This window comes from Electrophorus electricus, chromosome 1 (genome assembly GCF_041902795.1).
Source record: "Electrophorus electricus isolate QZ-2024a chromosome 1, ASM4190279v1, whole genome shotgun sequence".
In the NCBI taxonomy this organism is placed as follows: domain Eukaryota; kingdom Metazoa; phylum Chordata; class Actinopteri; order Gymnotiformes; family Gymnotidae; genus Electrophorus; species Electrophorus electricus.
Window position 1 is genome coordinate 14,965,099 of NC_137497.1, and position 21,464 is coordinate 14,986,562.

Genomic DNA, 21,464 nt, shown 5'->3' on the forward strand with positions numbered 1-21,464 from the left:
CACAGGTGCAAACTAACATTAATTTCTTTACTCATAATGTCTTTAATCATATAGTCAATGTGTCAGCAATCCCTCTTCTGGCCAACAGAGGTCCTCCTAATCTGCAGTGCCATGGTATGAAACATTCATTGAAGTTTAGATTTTTGAGGAGTTCAGTTAACTCACTGACTCAGTAGCCACGTGTTCTTGTACTATCTTAGTGTTTTTGAAATGATCTTACATATAAAATATGCATGTTACACCATATGCATAAAAGACACGTTTTACATGCTTTTTATGTGTAAGACTCATCATCTAATTATAGGAGAAATATAATCTACTTGTGTGTTAATATTTTTAAGTAGCTACTAGTAAAGGCCAGAATGGGAAATGGGAAATATTATATACTTTAACAAGTTTTAATATTACTATGCTTCAGTGTAACCAAAACCATATCTCATAGCTAGAAACACTACCAACCACAATATGAAAGTCCTCTGTTGTGACAGGTGGATCCTTTTGAGTTTCTCTCTGCACTGCACTGGCCAAATCTGTCAGCTTCTTCTGTAGCAGAAAACACACATAATACAACATCAAGTTGACAAGACATTGAGAACAGCAATTAATGACTGAGAAAACAATTTGACCGTGGATGTCTAAGCATTACATAAGCCCAATTTTGTACTGATATATCAGCCCTTATTTATCTCTGACCATCTTTCAGACTGGGTCACAATCATACTTCCTTTTGTTGAGTTTTAGCCAATTGAACCACAAAAAGTGAAGCTAAACAAAACAGAAAAAAGACCAGTTTGTTTCATACTGTTGAAAAGTTCACAGATTAGGTGCAATGTCTACAACCAGCTTAAAACGTTTGACAACTGCAGAAAAACCTATGTTGTCAAGCTCAGTGAGGCCCACAACCGAAATACATATATAGAGATATGTGTGACATGAATAACAGTACACAAAGGCTGATTTTTGTTAATTTTCATTGGAAGATACTGTACATAACATATATGTGACTGACAGATTCCCTAAAGAATGATTAGAACATTATTTGATGCCAGTTCTGTCACCCCTTGTCTGGTATTCTCTGCCTTACTTCATTGTTCTCACATGTTTTTCTCATTTGTAATTGTGTATATATACCTTGTGTTTGTGTATATACATATATATACTGTGTTCATATTGTGTATATACACAACCTATGTATATACTGAGGTAATAAAAAGAGTGTTTACAGGGAAAAGAGGTTTTTAACATTGAATTAGACATATTAATAACAGAAAACATAAGGGAGTATAGAGATTCTGTGACCTCTCAGTGTAACGCGAGTGCCGAAGGGTGTGGAGCAGGATGCACAGACTCTCTCGACGTGGACAAACATTTATTTACATAAAACATAAAGACTATAGTGGCATTCCATATAACACAAACAGTGAACATAGAGACACTTAACACTAGCAATTTTTAACATTAACACAAGCTAGACAAACATGGTTACGAATGTTACATTTAGACATTAACTCACAAACAACATGCTACATCAACGATGACCAACAACACTGCACACACTGATGCAGGTTTAAATACACAAAGCCAAACAAGGTGCAGGTGTGTGCAGGCGTGGATACAAACAAAGATCCTGTCACTGCACGTGGCGGGCCAAACCACATGACTCGCGAGAGGCGAGCGTTCTGTTACAGAACCTCCTCCCAAGGGGCACGGCTCTCGACGCATTCTTCCAGTGAACACGAGTCTCAGGACACCGTGTACATGTACACACAAGCAGCCGCCTGGGAGAAAGGCAGCTTCTCTGTCTCTGTCAGGGCAGTCCGGTACGCCCCCAACAACGTTACGCCTGTAGATGTACAAAAGTTGTAAACACAAACAAACAATAGCGCCCACACACAAACATATAAGGCGCTGTGACATGGTGCCCGCTGTCTGCGCAGGCACCTTGTACGTGTCCGTGGCCTCAATGGACATGCGGGCGTGCACGTCCGCCCCGGTTCCAGACGTGCTACCTCCCCCAACGGTCCTCCACTCGCCTGCCACTCTAGGAGCATCCCAGCGGCGGTTTGCCTCCGGGGCTTTGGGCAGACCCCTCCGGTCTCGCTGGTGAGTCCACTGAAGGGAAGGGACACGGGCTTCAGCTCTGCCCGCTGGAGATCCCGATGGGTCCACCCAACTGCCCTCTTTCTGGTTGTTGTGGTGCATTTCGGTCTTCCTCGGCCTAGGCTCGAGGCCCCCCCCCAGCCCACCCAAGAAATTCTTGGGGGTGTACCCCTCCACTTCCGGGGTGGACATAGACACCAGTCACGGTCCTCTCCCCAATCTGCTGGGATCCAGGCAGCAGGGCGGGGGTGCCTACGCATCTCCCGCTAGGAAGTCCATCTTTAGCCGAAGGACCTGGCGTCCTGTGGTGGTTGGTCATTCTGTACCGCATTGGTCTGAGTGCCGAAGGGTGTAGAGCAGAGCGTAGACTCTCTCGACGTGGACAAACATTTACATAAAACGTAAAGACTATAGTGGCACTCCCGTGTAACACAAACAGTGAACACAGAGACACTTAACACTTAACAATTTTTAACATTAACACGAGGTAGACAAAAATGGTTACAAATGTTACATTTAGACATTAACTCACGCACCTCCTGCTAGGAAGTCCGTCATTTGCCGAGGGAGTAAGAGTCCTGTGGTGGTTGGTCATTCTGTAATGTTGCTGCTGGCCTGAACACCGTAAGGCATGGGCCAGGACACACAGACTACCTTGACTTTGTGAAACATTTATTAACATTAAACACGGAAAACACAAGTGGCAATCACATACAACTATAACAGTGAACATTATTAAACATTCAACATATCAAGCTGTACTCAGAGGCCTTCAGATGTCTCTGCAGATTTGTTAGCTAGGCAATAAATAATGAAAATGCCTCAGAGAGAGAGAGATAGAGAGAGATGGAACGAGAGAGAGAATGGACTCAATAAATCTCTCAGTCCATGCTTTTACTATTACTAGCTAATTACTTTTCATTTCCTAGTCTAGGTCCAGCTCAGACAGTGCACCATCTGTGTATAGCATCTAGCACCAAGGGGTTATTGAGCTGGTCCTTTCTGAGTTATGAAAGCTCCATCGATGAGACTGGCTGTGTGCTGGGCTGGTGACATAGATGGAAAACTGTATTGTTTTTGTCATGGTTTTAAAAATAATGCACAGTGAAATGTACTCCTGGGTCAAATTGCTTAGCTATAGTATGAATCATCTGATTAGGAACCAGATAAGTCAAAACAATGACTTGGGCAAGTGTTTAGGGCTCTAGGTCTCTGGTGATAAATATCTTGGTCAGCCCATTTAACAGTGTGTCTGTAGCTTTTCATTAAATTTTTATTGCTTATTGGTCACTGTATTGCCTTTTCTTACTACTCAGTTTGAAATATCAACAAATAGGACAGAACAAAACATTATCTTTATGCTATGGTCAACTAGTGTTACTGGCAAACCCAAAGAAATTGGTTAGAATGGGGATGGTTTTGAAGTCATATCAGCTAAAATTAGCATAACATAGATATTTGTAACTTTGGGATTCGCCTGTCTACTGAACTTTTGGATGAAGAAGTCACGGAGCTGCTCTCTCAGTAGGACTCTGCTCTGAGTCTCCCTCCTTAAATGTAAGATATCTTTTCTTCAGTAATTTGTGGTCTTTAGCGTGGCTCCCTTAATTACAGCTATAATAGTGTACATGCCAGCTGTGTTGAATCGCACAACGATGTCAGAATCTGGCACAATTTAACTGTGGAACTAGGTGGAGAGAATCTGACTAGCAGTACATTGGTAAGGTTTGATGCATATCCCAAGATAAGTCATAAAGCCTTGAATAAAGATGAAGGCTAAGAGAGCAAAAGTTATGTAATTCTTCAAAGATGAATACTAAACGTACAATTCTGGCACACCATGTCAATTACAATCCATTATACTGATGTGTTTATTTGATTCACTGGAAGACAACGAGTGACTTGTGTTTGGAACATAGTCTTCCTTCCCAAAGTTATACTGACTTCTTATGCTGACATTTTTTAAACATGTACAGACAATTTTATTCCCTGGAAAGTAACATATACACACACAGACGGACACACACACACACAAACACACATATATCAGATATTTTGTCAACTTTCAAATATAAAAGGCACAGCACTATTTTCAAATATAACAGTGTACTGTTTTTATTTTAGTTCTGCACAAAGAGCGTACAGCATGTTTGTGTATATACGTGTACACGTGTGTGTTCAACTGTGTTATACACAATGCTGCAGTGGCCTGCTCTGCTTCAGCTTGCTCTTTACTGTGCTACACTTGACAGAGAGCTTTTCATGCTGCCTCTTGAGAATGTCTATTTGGCTCTGCAGGTCCTCGCATGCATCCTTCACCTTCTCAAAATCCTGGAGCAGCTTCTTGTTTCTCAGCAGGCTGCAGCGCTGGTACAGGCGCAGATTGTCTGTACGCAGCTTGTCTTTAGTTATCATTACCCCTGCCAGAGCTTTCCGCTTGTTGCCGATCATTGCCTTTATCTTGGCCAGATTGGCTAGTTTGGCCTGGATCTCCAGCTCCACAAAGTTGATCGTTTATTTTAGATGTGACTGGAACTGAGAGTGGAGGTACACAATACTGAGATTATTTTCTATGCCTTCAAGACTCTACTGTACAATACATCTTCCCATCCTACTCCGTGGCAATAAATTTACTGCATTTTCAGTTTTAAATGGGGGCTCGAAATTTCCAAGTTTTGTGATGGGATTTATGGGATGGGTCTTGTTATGTTTTCAAGTCTACTTGACAGTTCCATGGCTATCTAAAAAATCAACAGAATTTGCACCCACATTAGTCTTAATCTACTGAGTTTAATAGGACGTCATACCTCTCTAGTGCTGGTAATTCCTTTCTTTATTCCTTTCTTTGTACAGACAATTTTATTCCCTGGAAAGTAACATATACACACACAGACAGACACACAAAATGTGTGCTGTCTCTAGTTTCTGGACTGTGCAAACCCACATCGAGAGCCAGATGAGAAGGCTCAGTTTAAAAATATATTCTGACTCTTCATATGAAACCATGTGTTAAAAACCAACAGGAATTAATTGCCATGTAATTTTCTCTAGAATGTATAGACTTTATAGTTCTTTACCTTTTTTTCTCTGAAATGGTAGTGGATGGCTACCATTGATTGGAGGTAGAACAAGTGGAGCAAAATGTGTGCTGTCTCTAGTTTCTGGACTGTGCACACCCACATCAAGAGCCTAAACAAAGTATACAAGGTATTTTTCACACAAGAATTTACATACTGACACACAAGCACACATAACCATACACAACCTTCCATCATAGCCAAACAACTTTTTATTAAAATGTACTAAAAATGTATTTCTATTTGTTTCATTCTAGAAGCACCAGTACAAATATTTTTAAGGTATACCATACAATTTAAAGATTCAAAATCACATGCTCCTTCATTTCAGTGTTTAAATAAAATGTGTATACACGTACCTGAACGTTGTTTGCTTTCTGAGCACTGTGGTTTGGTCTTATTGGTGGCAGCTTTGTGCAGCTACCTTTCCTCTTTTCCATATCTACTGACACCTCTCATCTTTTGATGTGAATTCTAAAGGTCAGTAAGCCTAACGACTGATTATAATTGGAGTGTGGACAAACACTAGCTAGCTACAAATCACTTACACAGTAGCGTGTGATTGACTGCGCCAGTACCCGCTCCTATTGTGTTAACAGCTTTATGAATATTAATGAACTTTCCGCCGCTCTCTCCACCCCCAGTGAGAAAGCTTCCTTCCTATTGGCTGTGCCAGTTCTCTGTATGACGCAGAGGTGTTCCTAGTGGTTTTAGAAGAAACCCTCTGATACACATAGAAATAGAAATAGAAACAGAATTTACTGCTGTGTATACACTCTCACAGGACTATATTCTAAATACCTACTGCTGTGCAGAGTGTAACGGGCAGTAATTTGTCTGCTGTCCCTTTAAGTTGTGTTTTACGGAAAATGCATGTGCATGAATGCCACACAGGAGAAGACTTTTTTTTGTACTGTACATGACGGACCTTACTGGACCCAGCGATTCTTTTGTCCTTAATTTCATTTCTCTGTTAATGTGTTTATGAGCTTTGGATGTTTCTACAGTTCATGTATGCACTGTCAACAGAATTCCAAGAGCAAGCCTCTGTCATGTAATGAATAAACCGCCAAGATTATTGCATAACTGAGTTGAGTCTGACTCGCGTCTCCTCCACGTGCTTCACAGGCTTCTCGCTACCAGTTCCAAAGCTCTCTGCTAATCTGGGTTGGAGCATAATTTAAATAGGACTAACTCCAAGCGTTACAAGAGGCACCTCATGGTTGCATAGTTAGAGTCCATTGTCCATTCTGCCACCATCCACATTTCTACACATTTTCTAGCCCTTTATCAGTGGTTTGCTTCTGACCAAATGACTGCAGTTGCCAAGATATTTTGGGTGGCTGACCACTCTGCAGTGACAGTGACATGCTGGAAAACTCCAGCCACGGCACATTTGCAACACTCACTATCTCAGTGCCTCCACTGTGCCGATGCTTTGAAAGTATATGTTCCATGTTAATAACCCTGAAAAATGTACAACTTATTTAATTAGTCTACTATTGCATATTGAAGATTACACAGTGCATGGGTATGCTCAAATGAAATGTGGCCAGAGTTCCTCAGTGTGTTTTTGATTTATGAAGATTTATTAAGAGTAACATTGACATCTCAGGAAATGTTTGAGATATCATGCTTGTCCCTGGTCTAATTCTCTCACAAGCAAATATATTAATAAAGCAGAACTAAAGCAAAGGCAGAATTTTTGGAACTGTTACTGAAAGACAACAGAGTAGTATAGAAGCATAAAAGAAGAACATCACAGAAAAAATAATGCACATATCACTAGCCTAAGACCCTTTAAACAAGAAATGCTGAGAGCTAAAACTAATATTTCCATATTTTGTTCATTTATTGCCTCATCGAGAAACAGTCCAAGACATACATTATCCTACAACACCATGCATTATTCTCCATGACAATGGATTTTCAGACACATGGCCATATTAACAAGGCAAAATGATGGCCAAACAGGACTAAAACAACAGCAAATTATGAATATTGTTCAGCTTGCACATATGGGACTATAAAATGCTTCTGGCACTAGGCATTTGTTTATGACCCAGAGGCTTCTGATTTGTTTAAATAATCAGCAGATTTTTGTGTCACATGACACTTGATGAAATACAAAGTCATTGCTTCAATTGTGCATTTACACACCAGTAAAAATGATAAAGGTGTCAGTATACTTCTGGTAACACAGAGACAGCCAGGAAAGAACAGCTACTATCTCTGACTCACTCACTCTCTCTTTGCTGATACTTTTGCTTGACCGGAAAACCTGACCCTCAAGTTCTGGTTTCTTTAAATCTGGTTTTGGTCCAGGTTAATTTGCTGAGTTGTTAGGTTCTCAACAAGAACAACAAAATATCTACCTGCTCACTAGGCATCTTTTTCACTTGCTCAACCCACAAAAGCTGACAGGCACATGGGAAGAATGAAAAGGAGATTGCAGACTGCCTCGTATTTCAGGCACAAGCAATATTTTTGGAGAAAATATTCAACATGTAATTTTTACAATTACAAGTACACTTGTGGCACACTTGTGGATCTTCCAGATATCTCTGTGCTCTCAAAAGATGATGGCAAGTGGAGGCTTTTAAGAAAAACATGCTGTTGGGAGGTATGCTTTTCTCCCATATTTGTTGTTTTGCCTGAAGTCAACATGGATATTGTCTGTGGACCAAGATTTCCTCAGAGCACCATGTCCATAATATAACAAGTTCCACTGAATTGCTATTCTGGCTAATGACATTATGAACTTGTGACACCACTTTAGTCCACTTAAACTGGGACTCTCAATCACTGCCTCCTCCTCTGCCCACTGTAAGGCTTAGCTGGTGTTAGTGGGAACATGCAGTGCACTTACACTTTCACCCGCATGTGCTCACACATGTAATGGCACTGCAAATATTGGGAGATAGTCCTCAAAACCAACAGTAAATGGGTTAGAATAGTTCATTTAAAATTAGATTATTGAGGTTAACATTGTACTTATTCTTTCCAGGACACATTCTGAGACAAGGTGGGGGCATGAGAACAGCCACAATTTCATCTATGGGTACGCTTATCATCCCAGTAACAAACAAGAGGAAAACATACATAAATGAGTGAAAGTGAGAGGCAGGGAGGGAAAGCTTAGCTACACATTCTGCATAAGTGGATGCCATAAGAGCATCATCAACAGCTTTTAAAAGATCCCTATAAGGACAAGCCCACTGTCACACACAACACCATCACTCCAGCTGTCTAAGCATCTGGTCTAAGCATTGGCATCACTGAGAGACATGTCCTGATCATCTCCACAGGGCACTGGGACAAAACCACTGCCGTTTAATCTGACATCACGTTTATCACATGTAAATGTCTGGTTCCTGTTACACACACAAAAACAAACACCTCAGTCAGACCCCAGAGAGTCCCAGCTGTTTATCCTCCGCTCGTAGAAATATGGACAGAAAGTGCAGTGTAATTAGATCATCTAACCAGTGACAAAGAGATACTGAGAAACATGCAATACTTTCTGCTAAAACAATCAGAATAATACAGTGAACATGGCACAATACAGGACAGAAATGTATAAAAATAAAGAAATAAACACACACACACACACACAAGCCGCACCTGCCCTCTATACTAAGCTTGCCTCTCTACAGCAGGGTGAGACTTCGGCGCACGGCTCCAGCCACCTCGTAAATATTTCTACTGCATTCATGATGCTGGGTGAAAAACTGTAGAGTTATGCCTCCTAGCATGACTGATATTAAAAATAGGCGGCTATCACATTTTTATAGATGATTCATGTTTTAAACTGTCTGACTTTGAATTTTTCTGTGGTTATTCTGTCTGCTCTCTGCCTAACCTCATTTGGGAGGCTTACTCTCTTCCTTACAGGTCTGCTCAAGCAGCTGAGCTGATGCTGTTGACCAGGGCCTGCCATCTACTCCGGGATCAGGTTGTCACCATCTACAATGATTCCTGCGTTTGGGATTCCTCATGACTTGGGTAAGATTTGGCACTCCAGGGGGTTCCGCACCTCTGACAGTAAGACCATTTCTAATCCAGGACTAGTGTCTGCACTTTTGTCTGCATGTACACTACCAGCTCAGCTGGCTATTGTAAAGGTCAAGGGTCATGATACAACCTCTGAGTCTGACACTGGCGATGCCTTAGCGGACGAGATCACACATTGGGCAGCTGTTAATGGCCCCTCTTGCACATATGCTATGTCCTTGACATGTGAAGCTGTCTCCATGTTTTCTCATTGCTTGGTGCCAAATGATATCGATCTGTGTTTCTTACAAACTCAGAGTACACAACAGGACTGCTCTCACTGGGTTGATTAGGGCTGTAGTCCTGATTAAAATGGTCTAATCCGTGACCTGGAGGGGCGTATCACCTTTCCTAAATCTATTTTGCCATTTCTTGTGCGCCATTTTCATGGGATTTCACATATTGCACAAAGGGGGAGTGACGGCTAACATTCAAAAACAGTTTTGTATCTCTGCAAAATGTATAACTGTAAAACTCCTCCTAGATTGCTGTTTAACCTGTGCCAGAAGCAACCAGGGTAAAACACAAGCCAAATATGATGCCTTACTGGCTCCAGAATATCCCTTTCAGTGTCTACAGATAGACTTTACACACATTCCACCTTGTGGTCAGTTGAAGTACTTGCTAGTGATTGTAGACAGGTTTTCTAAGTGGACTGAGGCATTTCCCTGTTCTAAGGAAGACGCCCACACTGTGGTTAAAATCCTAGCCAAGGATATAATACCGAGGTACGGTGTCCCTTGTGTAATAGACTCAGATCAGGGACCCTGTTTCATTTCTAAGGTAACTCAGAAACTATGCACCTACCTAACTATTGACTGGAAGTTTCACATCTCTTATCATCCTCAGTCATCTGGCATTTTTGAGAGAATGAATCATACCTTGAAAGAAAGGTTGACAAAGGTCATGATGGAAACAGGAAAGAAGTGGATAGATCTACTGCCAGCAGTGTTGTGTGAGATCAGAATGACGCCCAGTGCCACTACCAAATTGTCTCCATTTGACGTAATTTTTGGTAGACCCCAACGCAACGTCTCTGCTTATCAGCCATAATGTAACTGCTTGACCGAGAGCTCCTCACTCGAGGTCATCCGCTCCCTCTTCTTGCATACTTTACCCCTCCCTTTCTCTTTCGCTCTCCCTATCTCTCTCTACGTACACGAGCAGCTCATGGCTGGGTCATGCTGACTGCATCTAATCTTTACTAACCTTGTCTTTTTCCTTTCTACGTAGACCCTTAGCACATTCCTCACTTTTCCCCGTCATCCTGTAGATTTAGATAGTAGATATAGGACACATATATACTCTGTGCTTTCCTCAGTAAAGTGGAACTCTCTTGATTCACTTCATCCTAATACAGATTACAGAATAATTCACACAATCATAGCCAGTGGACCTATTGATATCCAAAGAGCAGAAGTTAGAATTCAACATGCCTGTCATCCCATTGGAACTTATGCTAACTGCATTTAGATTTAAAAAACTGATCAAAATGTTTCCTCTTTCATTTAAGTCATCACATCCTTGTTCAGAGAATTCTTGCTTCCTTACGGGACTCCCTGGAAGTTCAGGAAACACGTGTAAGAGCCCTGCTGTTCACACTGCCTTGTGTAACCCTAGTCAGATGTTTCTATCAACAAAAATACAAAACAAAAAGAACAACAAAACTCCCCAAAACTGCAAACCATCATAAGACAGTAAAACTGTTCTAGGTACAGGTGCAATGTAGCGATTCCTGAAAAATGTATTTTCATCTTGATCAGGTCCACTCCTTGGTCCTCTGTGTTTCTTTGCACCTATAAGGTTTGTCTTGTACATATTTGTTTGTTGGTGGAGTTGTTTGTTTTTACACTGCTTGTTTACATTGTTTGTTCACCTCCTGTCAGAGGGTGTATGTATTGTTTCTGTCATTTAGGCATCTGATAAAGTGACAAAGGAATTAATCTACAAAACCAAACCGAGTCGATCTACAACAGGTGGTAGTGTGCCACACTGACAGTGGTAGAAAAGAGAATTTTTTTTAAACCAGAATTTACAGAATTAATTTTTCATGTTACATTCTATGTTACATAAAAAATAAATTTACTTCAGATCTCAAGGCAGAGCTGTCTAATGTATGGCAAATAGTACATTGTTAATACATGGATTTAATTAAGTATTGAACACACTCGTATTGGCTGAATGAACCTTTCACTTTTCTGTCATGTCTATCTGCCTAACTATCAGGTGTGTGTGTGTGTGTGTATGTGTGTGTGTGTTAACTCTTCTCTCAGACTGTCAGCTGGAGAAATTACCCATGAGACCACGGAACAAGGCACGAGTCATTGGCGCAGCGAAACACACGCACAAGTTCTGCAATGTGGAAGAGGATGAGAGCATGTACTTGAAAAGGTGTGTGTGTGTGTGTGTGTGTGTGTGTGTGTGTGTGTGTGTGTGTGTGTGTGTGTGTGTGCGTGCGTGCGTGCGTACACGTGTGTTTGTTATTGTATGGTTGATGGATATGAATGTGCCGGGCAGTGGTAGCTCAGTGGTTAAGGTACTTGACTTTTAATTTAAAGGTTCAAGTTAGCACTGTTGGGCTCCTGAGCAAGGCCCTTAACCTTCAATTGCTCAACTTGTACTCAGTCATAATTGTAAGTCGCTTTGGATAAAAGTGTCAGCTAAATGGCATGAATGTATTGGTACATTACTATTCTAATAAATAATTAAAATGATCAAGGCTGGCTGTGTTTGTGTTTGTAAACAAAGGTGGCTGTGGTGTTTGTAAACAGGCTAAATGTCTTTCAGGGCAGGGGGGATCGAGTGACAGTACCAGAAGTGTGGGAAGTACGACGACCTTCACTCACATCAAATTCAAATCTAAAATGTAGAGAATTTCTCTGTACACCAAAAAAAGGAAAGAAAACCAGTTCAGTTGCAGAACATACACACAAGCACACATGATGATACACAGTGACATGAATTACATTCCATTAATGTTAGTGCTTTGCTATAAATACTCTCGCTCTCTCTCTCATATACACACACACACATACTTCTTCTTCATAATTTCTGGTGTTTTAAAGGCTTTTCTCTGTGTGTGTGTGTGTGTGTGTGTGTGTGTGCAACTGTCTTCCAGGTGATGATGAAACGCACCAAAGACATGGGCAAGTTCAGTTCTGTTACCATGGAAGAGATCGAGGCGGTGAGTGCTGTGCTGTGATTGGATCTTTGTGCTGAAACCAAGCTGTATGGATTGTGATTGGCTGATGATAAAAATTTAGATTACTCTAGCGTTCTAGCCAGAATACATGTTTGGCTGCTGTTAGTATACAGTGTTTATTCTTTAACCAGGGTATTTGGAGTTACCTGAGTTAGCTGAAAATTTATGTTATACCCTGCACAGGTCACTGTCTGGCCTGCTTCCGGACACCCGAGTGAGGTGTGAAGGGCTTGGTGATTACCTGATGAGTTTAGGCAGGTGTGTTGGCCTTGATGAAGTACAGTAATATGCAGACCAGGGGTCCTGTGGGCTGGACCTGGAACCTGCTGGTATGGCCTCGGCCCGGGGTGCCCTCGCCCAGTGTAAGCAGTTGCATAGTTCCGTATGTCCGTCCAATGTAGTGGGATTGTCTCCCTGTTGTGATGTGACCAGTTGTCTGTAGTGATACACTTGTGATTGCTTTGAAATATCTGATAGAGTCAAATTCATACATAGTAATTGGTGACATAATTGATTCCTTGTTCTTCTAAAAGGGAGTATTAACAAGTGCTGTGAACGCTGTGATTGGCTGCTTCTTTTTTTTTTCTAAAAGGGAATATTATAAACAATAAGTGATGTGAACGTTGTGATTGCCACCTCCTCTGGAAGAAGCAGCCAGACTCTTATACTCAGAATGCTAAAGTCATCGAGAAACAACTAGGGAGGAAAGGAATGAGCAAGAAAAGACTGCAGGAACTGGTGAGACCACATATACACACACACACACACACACACGAAAGAAAAGAGCTGGTGAGAACACACACTTTCTGACAGTCATGCTCACAAAGATAACCAAATAAATATACCCATCCTCTCCCTCACACGGTGGAACGCACCTGTCTGTCAGGCGAGTATATAAACCCTCGTGGAGAACCGAGGGGGAAACTGGTCTGATGAGGTGAACAGCACAGGCTGTGTGTTACACATGAGACTGCATTCACACGGCATGTTCAGTGTGTTATATGTAATGAATATGTAATGAAATATGTACATATTTCATATGTAATGAAAAACACCTTTGTGCTGTGTTAAATATAATGAAGTTTGTAGATGTTTAATGTGTGTTAGTGTGTGGCGCAGTGTGTGTGTTAACGTGTACATGTTCAGTGTGTGTGTGTGTGTTAACGTGTACATGTTCAGTGTGTGTGTGTGTGTTAACGTGTACATGTTCAGTGTGTGTGTGTGTGTTAACGTGTACATGTTCAGTGTGTGTGTGTGTTAACGTGTACATGTTCAGTGTGTGTGTGTGTGTGTGTGTGTGTGTGTGTTTGTGTGTGTGTTAACGTGGACATGTTCTCTGTGTGTGTGTGTGTGTGTTAACGTGGACATGTTCAGTGTGTGTGTGTGTGTGTGTGTGTGTGTTAACGTGTACATGTTCAGTGTGTGTGTGTGTGTGTGTGTTAACGTGTACATGTTCAGTGTGTGTGTGTGTGTGTGTTAACGTGGACATGTTCAGTGTGTGTGTGTGTGTGTGTGTGTGTTAACGTGGACATGTTCAGTGTGTGTGTGTGTGTGTGTGTGTGTGTGTTAACGTGGACATGTTCTGTGTGTGTGTGTGTGTGTGTGTGTGTGTGTCCTGGTCACGTGTGTTCTGATGAGACACATGAATAGAAACAGAAATGATAAATAAGTATTATGTGGAAATAAAGCTGCCCCCTTAACCATGATGCGTCAGAGGTGGGAACCGCGTTTTACTGCAGTGCATTTGATGTTTTTCCTAAATATGCAGCCTGTGTTTTTGTGTGTGATAACATGAGAGAGGAAGAATTTTTCTAAGCCAGCTGAAATTTATTTTATACATGTTTATTTACATTTGTTTTTCCTTTTAAATAAAGCTTTACAGAGACTACTCTACCTCCTGATGGCTGACATCATGATGTTTTACTTACCTGTCCAACTACTGGTCTGCTCTTAATAACGTCGAAACACTCTCTCCCTCACACTCACACTCTCTCTCTCTCTCTCTCTCTCTCTCTCTCTCACTCACTCACTTTTGCATGCTGGCTTTCAGTAACACTGCCCACCACCACCTGCAGCTCCCGTTCTCCACCTGTACCTTGTGGCCTCTGACCCCCGCCCCACCCCGCCCCCCACCCCACCTGGCTGACTGAGAGAGTACTTGGCCATTCCAGCCAACCCGAGCATCAGGGTCAGCTGTTCCAGAGGACAGACGAGTGTCACGGCAGACGCAGCGCGGTTAAACACACCGAACAAGTCGCTGGCGTAGCATTAAAGGCAGCCCGGGTGCTGCTGAGCGTGTCACTGCTTCAGAACCCAGACTGGGCGGAGTTGCTGGTGAGGATGATGGGAGATTACGGGATTTCACATCCCCAGTGCCAGAGTCCTGGCCCAGAAATGAGGAACTTCTGGAAGGTTCTGCCATTAGCAGTTTGGGCCTGTTAATCTGGAACCCTGGAAATCCCATCTGCTAGTCAAGCATAATCAGAGGGGAATTATATTCAAAGTGAAACAAAATAGCCATTGATCTGGTTTTAGTAGTGCATGAATATATCAGGATTATCAGGAATCCCTGTGGTTTGACATCCCTGAACTTCAGTGGGAATAACCAGTTTTACAATCACCAGAGGATCACACTCGTTAAAATCAAGGCTCTGAAGTGTGTGTGTGTGTGTCGTCAGTATTGTATAGCATAGTAAGTCCACTCAAACACTGCGTCATAGCCGTTTATGAGAGACATAGTTATTACACATCAAGCACAGACACATTTCCATCAGTGTGCATGTTTATTTATTAATGAAGTATGATAAAACTCATCTTCAGGGTCTTCACTCGGATGTCCTGCATGAACTTAACCTCCTCTGTGTGTGTGTGTGTGTGTGTTTCTGTGTCCTGTTGGTAAAGGTTAATACCTGTCTCAAGAGATTGTGTATGTGAGAGAGAATGAGAGAGAGAGAGGAGAAGAGAGAGCGAGAGAGAGAGAGAGAAAAGGGAGAGATGGTTCTTTTGTGAGTGTCCTGTGTACATTTATGTCCTCTATTCACCATTACACTGATCTAAGACCTCTATTCTCCAGTACACTGTAATGATTAGGCCCTCTATTCACCAGTGCACTGCAGTGATCTAAGCCCTCTATTCACCAGTACACTGTAATGATCTAAGCACTCTATTCATCAGTACACTGCAGTGATCTATGCCCCCTGTTTCTCTTGCACAAACTAGCTGTTGGGACCTGGTACATCTGGTCAGCACATTCTCACCCATAAACAGGCCAGGTTAGATGCTGTAGCTCTCCATACAGAGTACCATTATAGAATATAAGATCAACTATAGAACAGCTCTGTGGATTACTTTTCTGTCATAATTATTTAAAAGTAATTTATTATCAATTAATGGTATTATTCCAATTCACGTGTCATGGACAAAAATTGCCCATTATGATACTAATTAAAGGTTAGCCCATATTACTTCTTATGTACTCCTGTTTAAATTGTTGTTATTATATCTGACATGTACTGCTGTCTGGTTTGTTATTATAGCTTTTTAACCCTATGACATATTCTGTACAAGGCTTTCAAGACGACATTAATCAAGAATGTTCCTTCTGTCTTGTTAATTATTGTCAATAATGTGCTAACATTATGAATGGAGGTTTTATGAATATTAATACATTTTCACAGCATTCCCTGCTGCCTACTTCATAAAGGCTGTTGTCGGGGCAACCAAGTCTATTATGACGCCACATAGCGAGTATATATATTTTAGTGTGCTGCGCAGTTTTCTGTTATAACGACTTTGATCGCATCATGGCAGAATATCAGGTAAGTTTTCCCTTCCATCCTCATGAAACCGGGAGGTTAGAAACGATGGAAATTGTGCGCCGTCGGTTTTGGGGAAAGTGTAGCCGTTGTCATAACTACGGAGACAATATCTGTGTTTAGCAGCAACCACAGAGGATGTCGCTTTGTGTATTTAGTTCACTATGCTAATGCTAGCTAGCTTGTTAACTAACGGTAGGGTTTAGGTATTTCATATCTAATATTAGCTAGCTAGCTAACATGTGGCTAGAGTTAGTTTAGCCTCCTGTATTGACACTATTTTCATTATGTTTTCCCACCGGTTTTTGGGCGGTCCATTTTTTAGCCTTTTGATGTGGAACTATTCTGTTTACACTTTTGTTTGTAATACTGAGTTACAGATGATCGATGTAAAATTATCAACGGCTTCCACCAATGAAAGAACCTCATATGGCTCAGAACCCCAAATGAGCACAACACGCTTTGGGGTTCCTACTGTGTCTCTTTGTGCAGTACACCACTGTCTTCGTACAGTTTTCCTGAAGGTAGAAAAGGAATTCTGTACAAGTGTTGCTGGGTCACAGGTGACACAACCATGGAATGGCCATTTTACCTCTGCAGCTGAATGTGTGCATGGGCTTTTGTTCAGTGCAACTGGAGTGCATGTGGAGAATAGGATGTACCTCCCTGAGGAGTTCCACAGTTCAGTCATTGAAGCTGTGTATAATGAGCTCCTCAGAAGAATTGAGGCCAGGAAAAATGTGAATGTGACCCAAGCATTCATCAGTGGTGGTCTGGTGCTTGGAGGAGCCTTATCATTTGTTAAGGTCATTCAGAGGAAAGATCTGGCCCAGTTCCTCTACTGTCCCTCCACAGACGGCTCAAGATCTGCAAAGCTGACAACAGTAAGGACCACTGTATCTGGTGTGGCTGAAGCTAAGACCAGGCAGACACACTGGATACATCGCCTAATGGGGAGGATCTCAAGAACTGTCAGGAAGGTAAAGTAGTGGTCTATTTTATATATTTATGTTCTTAATGAATTTAGTAGCATGACAGTCCATGGAAGAACAAGAACAAGCTCTGAGTTTTGGTGTGCATAAAAGTAAGGCTCTTCAGAAGCAGAGAAAAACAGTTTGCTTTTTAGAAAGCTCGAATGTTAAACACCATTTGGTTTCTGATGGTATTTCTTTCTCGTTTTAGATCTACACCGGAAGCCGAACTCTCTGCAAAAGATGTCAGAGCTCTTTCTCACAGAGGATAAGCTCCATGTTTAAAAAACAAAAACAAAAAACACTTCACAAGTGATGGTGTTGATGCTCTCCTTTATGAAGAATCAGTTCCATGTTTAAAAAATGTGGAAATAAATAAAGATGTACTGATGTAAAATGTAGACCAGTCACTTCACTCACTATCTGACATGATATATAGACACATGAAGAGAGAGAATAAGGCACCATAAAACCCATGAACACATAAATTACATAGAACAAGTTTCAGTATGTAAATTCTCTTTAAGGTGTTTACAACATGTAGACAGTGGAAGGATTTTTGAAGTGTTTGTAATGGTAGCAGTTCCTGGGATGAGCAGAGACCGGACATTGAGACCGCTTCCAAACGCACACACGCCTGCTCCCTGCTTTCATAGACCCAGGCAGTGCAAACACCAGGAATTATAGGCAGAGGCATATCGGAATAGCAGCGAATGAACAAGAACAACAGGTGCCTTTGTAGCATGTTTCAAGTAGAAACTAGTAGTGTAAATTATCCATCATATGCCAGCTTTGAGTGGGTCAAGAGCATGTGCCATAATCGGTTTGTCCATCTGCTTATATTGTGTGGTATCTAGAATTTCAGACAGTCATTAGAAAATTAGGTACCAGAATCCTTTATTGTTTTATTTGAAACCATATGCTTAGATTACTTTGAATAATGATGTGTATGGTGTATGTATGAATATTAAGTCTTTATCATCACTGTGCACTACTGAAATTCTTGTAAAATGAGTTTGAGTTACTTCCAAAATGGCGGCACACTGTACTGTATTCACCCACAGACATTTGAGTGCTGCATTTAAATTGGGGGGGGGGGGGGGGTCTCCAAAGCTGGCACTTCTCAGGGCTGCAGTCATGTGGGTTTACAGTGTGAACGCCTCCGTCTTTTCCATTTAATTCCGTTACACCAGTTACATGAAGCGGGTCACCACAGAGTGTTGTCTCTGTGATTTAGAAAATGGTCTGCTGATGACATGCGGTCCAAAGATGACAGACAAGGTATCGACAGCTTCATCAGGTACTTGTGAAGGCCACAAAGACCTGTAGATTTACTATTTAATGCTGCAGAACTTAGCTAACTGCTAAGAGTACAGTTAAATTAGATCAGTGTACTGGTGAATAGAGGGCTTAGATCAGTGTAGGGGTGAATAGAGGTCTTAGATCAGTGTACTGGTGAATAGAGGGCTTAGATCAGTGTAGGGGTGAATAGAGGGCTTATATCAGTGTAGGGGTGAATAGAGCGCTTAGATCAGTGTAGGGGTGAATAGAGGGCTTAGATCAGTGTAGGGGTGAATAGAGGGCTTAGATCAGTGTAGGGGTGAATAGAGGGCTTAGATCAGTGTACTGTGTGACACTCGTCTGTCCTCTGTAACAGCTGACCCTGATGCTCGGATTGGCTGGAATGGCCAAGTACTCACTCAGTCAGCCAGGTGGGGTGGAAGGGCAGGGCAGGGCAGGGCAAGGCAGGACAGGGCAGGGGGCAGAGGCAACAAGGTACAGGTGGATAACGGGAGGTGCAGGTGGTGGAGGGCAGTGTTACCGAAGGCCAGTATGCAAGAGTGAGAGTGACAGAATGTGACATTGAGAGAGAGAGAATGTGAGAGAGAGAATGTGTGTGTGTGTGTGTGTGTGTGTGTGTGTGTGTGTGTGTGTGTGTGTGTGTGTGCGGGAGGGAGAGAGAGTGAGAGAAAAAACACACAAACACACACACACCTGATAGTTAGGCAGATAGACATGACAGAAGAGTGAAAGGTTCATTCAGCCAATACGAATGATCTGCATTAAATACATAATTAAATCTCTGTATTAACAATTTACCATTTTCCATACAGTAGACAGCTCTGCCTTGAGATCTGAAGTAAATTTATTTTTTATTTAATATAGAATGTAACGTGAAAAATAAATTCTGGTTTTAAAAAAATTCTCTTTTCTACCACTGTCAGTGTTACAACACTACCACCTGTTAGTAGATCGACTCTGGTTTTGTAGATTAATTCCTTTGTCACTTTATCAGATGCCTAAATGACAGAAAAAATACATTCACCCTCTGACAGGAGGTGAACAAGCAATGTAAACAAGCAGTGTAAACACAAACAACTCCACCAACAAACAAATATGTACAAGACAAGCCTTATAGGTGTGAAGAAACACAGAGGACCAAGGAGTGGAACTGATCGAGATGAAAATACATTTCAGGAATCATTACATTGCAGCTGTACCTAGAACAGTTTTATTGTTTTATGATGGTTTGCAGTTTTGGGGAGTTTTGTTGTTCTTTTTGTTTTGTATTTTTGTTGATAGAAACATCTGACTAGGGTTACACAATGCAGTGTGAATAGCAGGGCTCTTACACGTGTTTCCTGAACTTCCAGGGAGTCCTGTAAGGATGCAAGACTTCCCTGAACAAGGATGTGATGATTTAAATGAAAGAGGAAACATTTTGATCAGTTTTTTAAATCTAAATTAAGTTAGCGTAAGTTCCAGTGGGATGACAGGCCTGTTGAAAGTCTTCCTTAGAACAAGGAAACGCCTCAGTGCACTTGGAAAACCTGTCTACAATCACTAGCACGTACTTCAACTGACCACAAGGTGGAATGTGCGTAAAGTCTATCTGTAGACACTGAAAGGAATATTCTGGAGCCAGTAAGGCATCATATTTGGCTTGTGTTTTACCCTGATTGCTTCTGGCACAGGTTAAAGAAACACCTTAATATGATTTTGTGTGGTTCATTCATTCATCTACTCTGTTTTTGATGTGTAGGTAATGGTTTTGGAGGTCTACTAGTGTCAAAAAACAGGTTGATTTCAGTCAATGTTTAAATAAACCAAATAGGACATGAGATGTTTATGTTGAGATGTTTTTAAGACTGTTGCAGTGTTTTTCAAAGATGGGAAAATGGTTATGCTTATGAATACTGTGGTGACTTCATCCACTTTTATTAAGAAATAATATTTTTTTCCACTGTGCTTGGACTCAGTTGGTTTCTCTTTTTGAAAAGAACTTCCCCAGCTTTGAAGAAAACACTTTCACATGGTACTGAGAAGGCAGGGGTGCACAAGTATCCCACAGCAAGCCTGTAGAGATTTGGATATATGCACCTCTGCCTCTGCCAGTACTGGAGGGGACCCTGTGTTCTGCTTTTCTTCAGTTCTGCCAGGTCTGCACTTCAACTGTGGCATCAGCAGTGATATTGTGAGTTCTTCTGGCCTCCATGAATGTGGCATCAAAATCACACCACAGTTTGTTTCCTGAGAAGCAAAACCAGATAATATGAATGAGGTTATAACTCTGAAATTGACTTTAATCCAATGCAAAAATACTAACCAGGTCTTTCAGCTACAGCATCCTGTGATGTTGACGCTGCAGCTGGGGTTGAATGTGACTGTCTAGACCTTATTACATTGGCACATTCAAAGGTGAGTTGTTTTATTCCTTCATCTGCCTTTTTTGGGCTAAAGGATCCAAGTGATTTGTATCTTGGGTCTAGCAGCGTTCCCAGCGATATAATGCTCATGCTGTGTGGAGCTTTTCCCTAAGGAGCCTGATGAGGTCTCTCCCAGTTCACTAGCTACCGTTACCTTTGCTGCCTCTTCCTGAAGCATCTTTTCCACCATTTTCAATAATAGCACCACTTTGGAGCCAGATACCTTTTTCCCCTCTGACAGCACCAGTGTGGCCTTGTGAAAAGGAGACAGTATAGACAGGAGCTCACAAACATTATTGTACTCATCAGAGGTCAGCACAGGAATTCCAGTTTGTAAGCCTGCCAGTGCTTACAGGCTCCCTGAGTTCTACTAATCGCTCCAGCATTTGAAAGCTGCTGTACCACCTTGTTTCAACCTCCTGAATCAGTTTCTTTTTTGGTTTTCCCATATGCTCTTGAACAAGGTCCAGCTTCTCCTTTAACAATAAAAACCTAAACGTTACATATGTAGCAATATAAAACAATGTGTAAACAAATGT

At 41.6% G+C, this 21,464-nt stretch overlaps 2 long non-coding RNA genes across 2 annotated transcripts; one reads left to right on the top strand and one right to left on the bottom strand.

The window, feature by feature from the left end:
- Window positions 1-1,352: 1,352 nt before the first annotated feature.
- On the bottom strand, window positions 1,353-5,269 carry LOC145660022 (uncharacterized). The gene is made up of 2 exons (XR_014126248.1): window positions 5,178-5,269; window positions 1,353-2,759 (listed from the first exon to the last, which is right to left on the bottom strand). It is a non-coding gene; the product is annotated as an uncharacterized LOC145660022 (long non-coding RNA).
- A 7,073-nt stretch (window positions 5,270-12,342) lies between these two features.
- Window positions 12,343-13,164, top strand: LOC145660064 (uncharacterized). Its single transcript, XR_014126262.1, has 3 exons — window positions 12,343-12,414; window positions 12,616-12,690; window positions 13,025-13,164. It is a non-coding gene; the product is annotated as an uncharacterized LOC145660064 (long non-coding RNA).
- The last annotated feature ends 8,300 nt before the right edge of the window (window positions 13,165-21,464 follow it).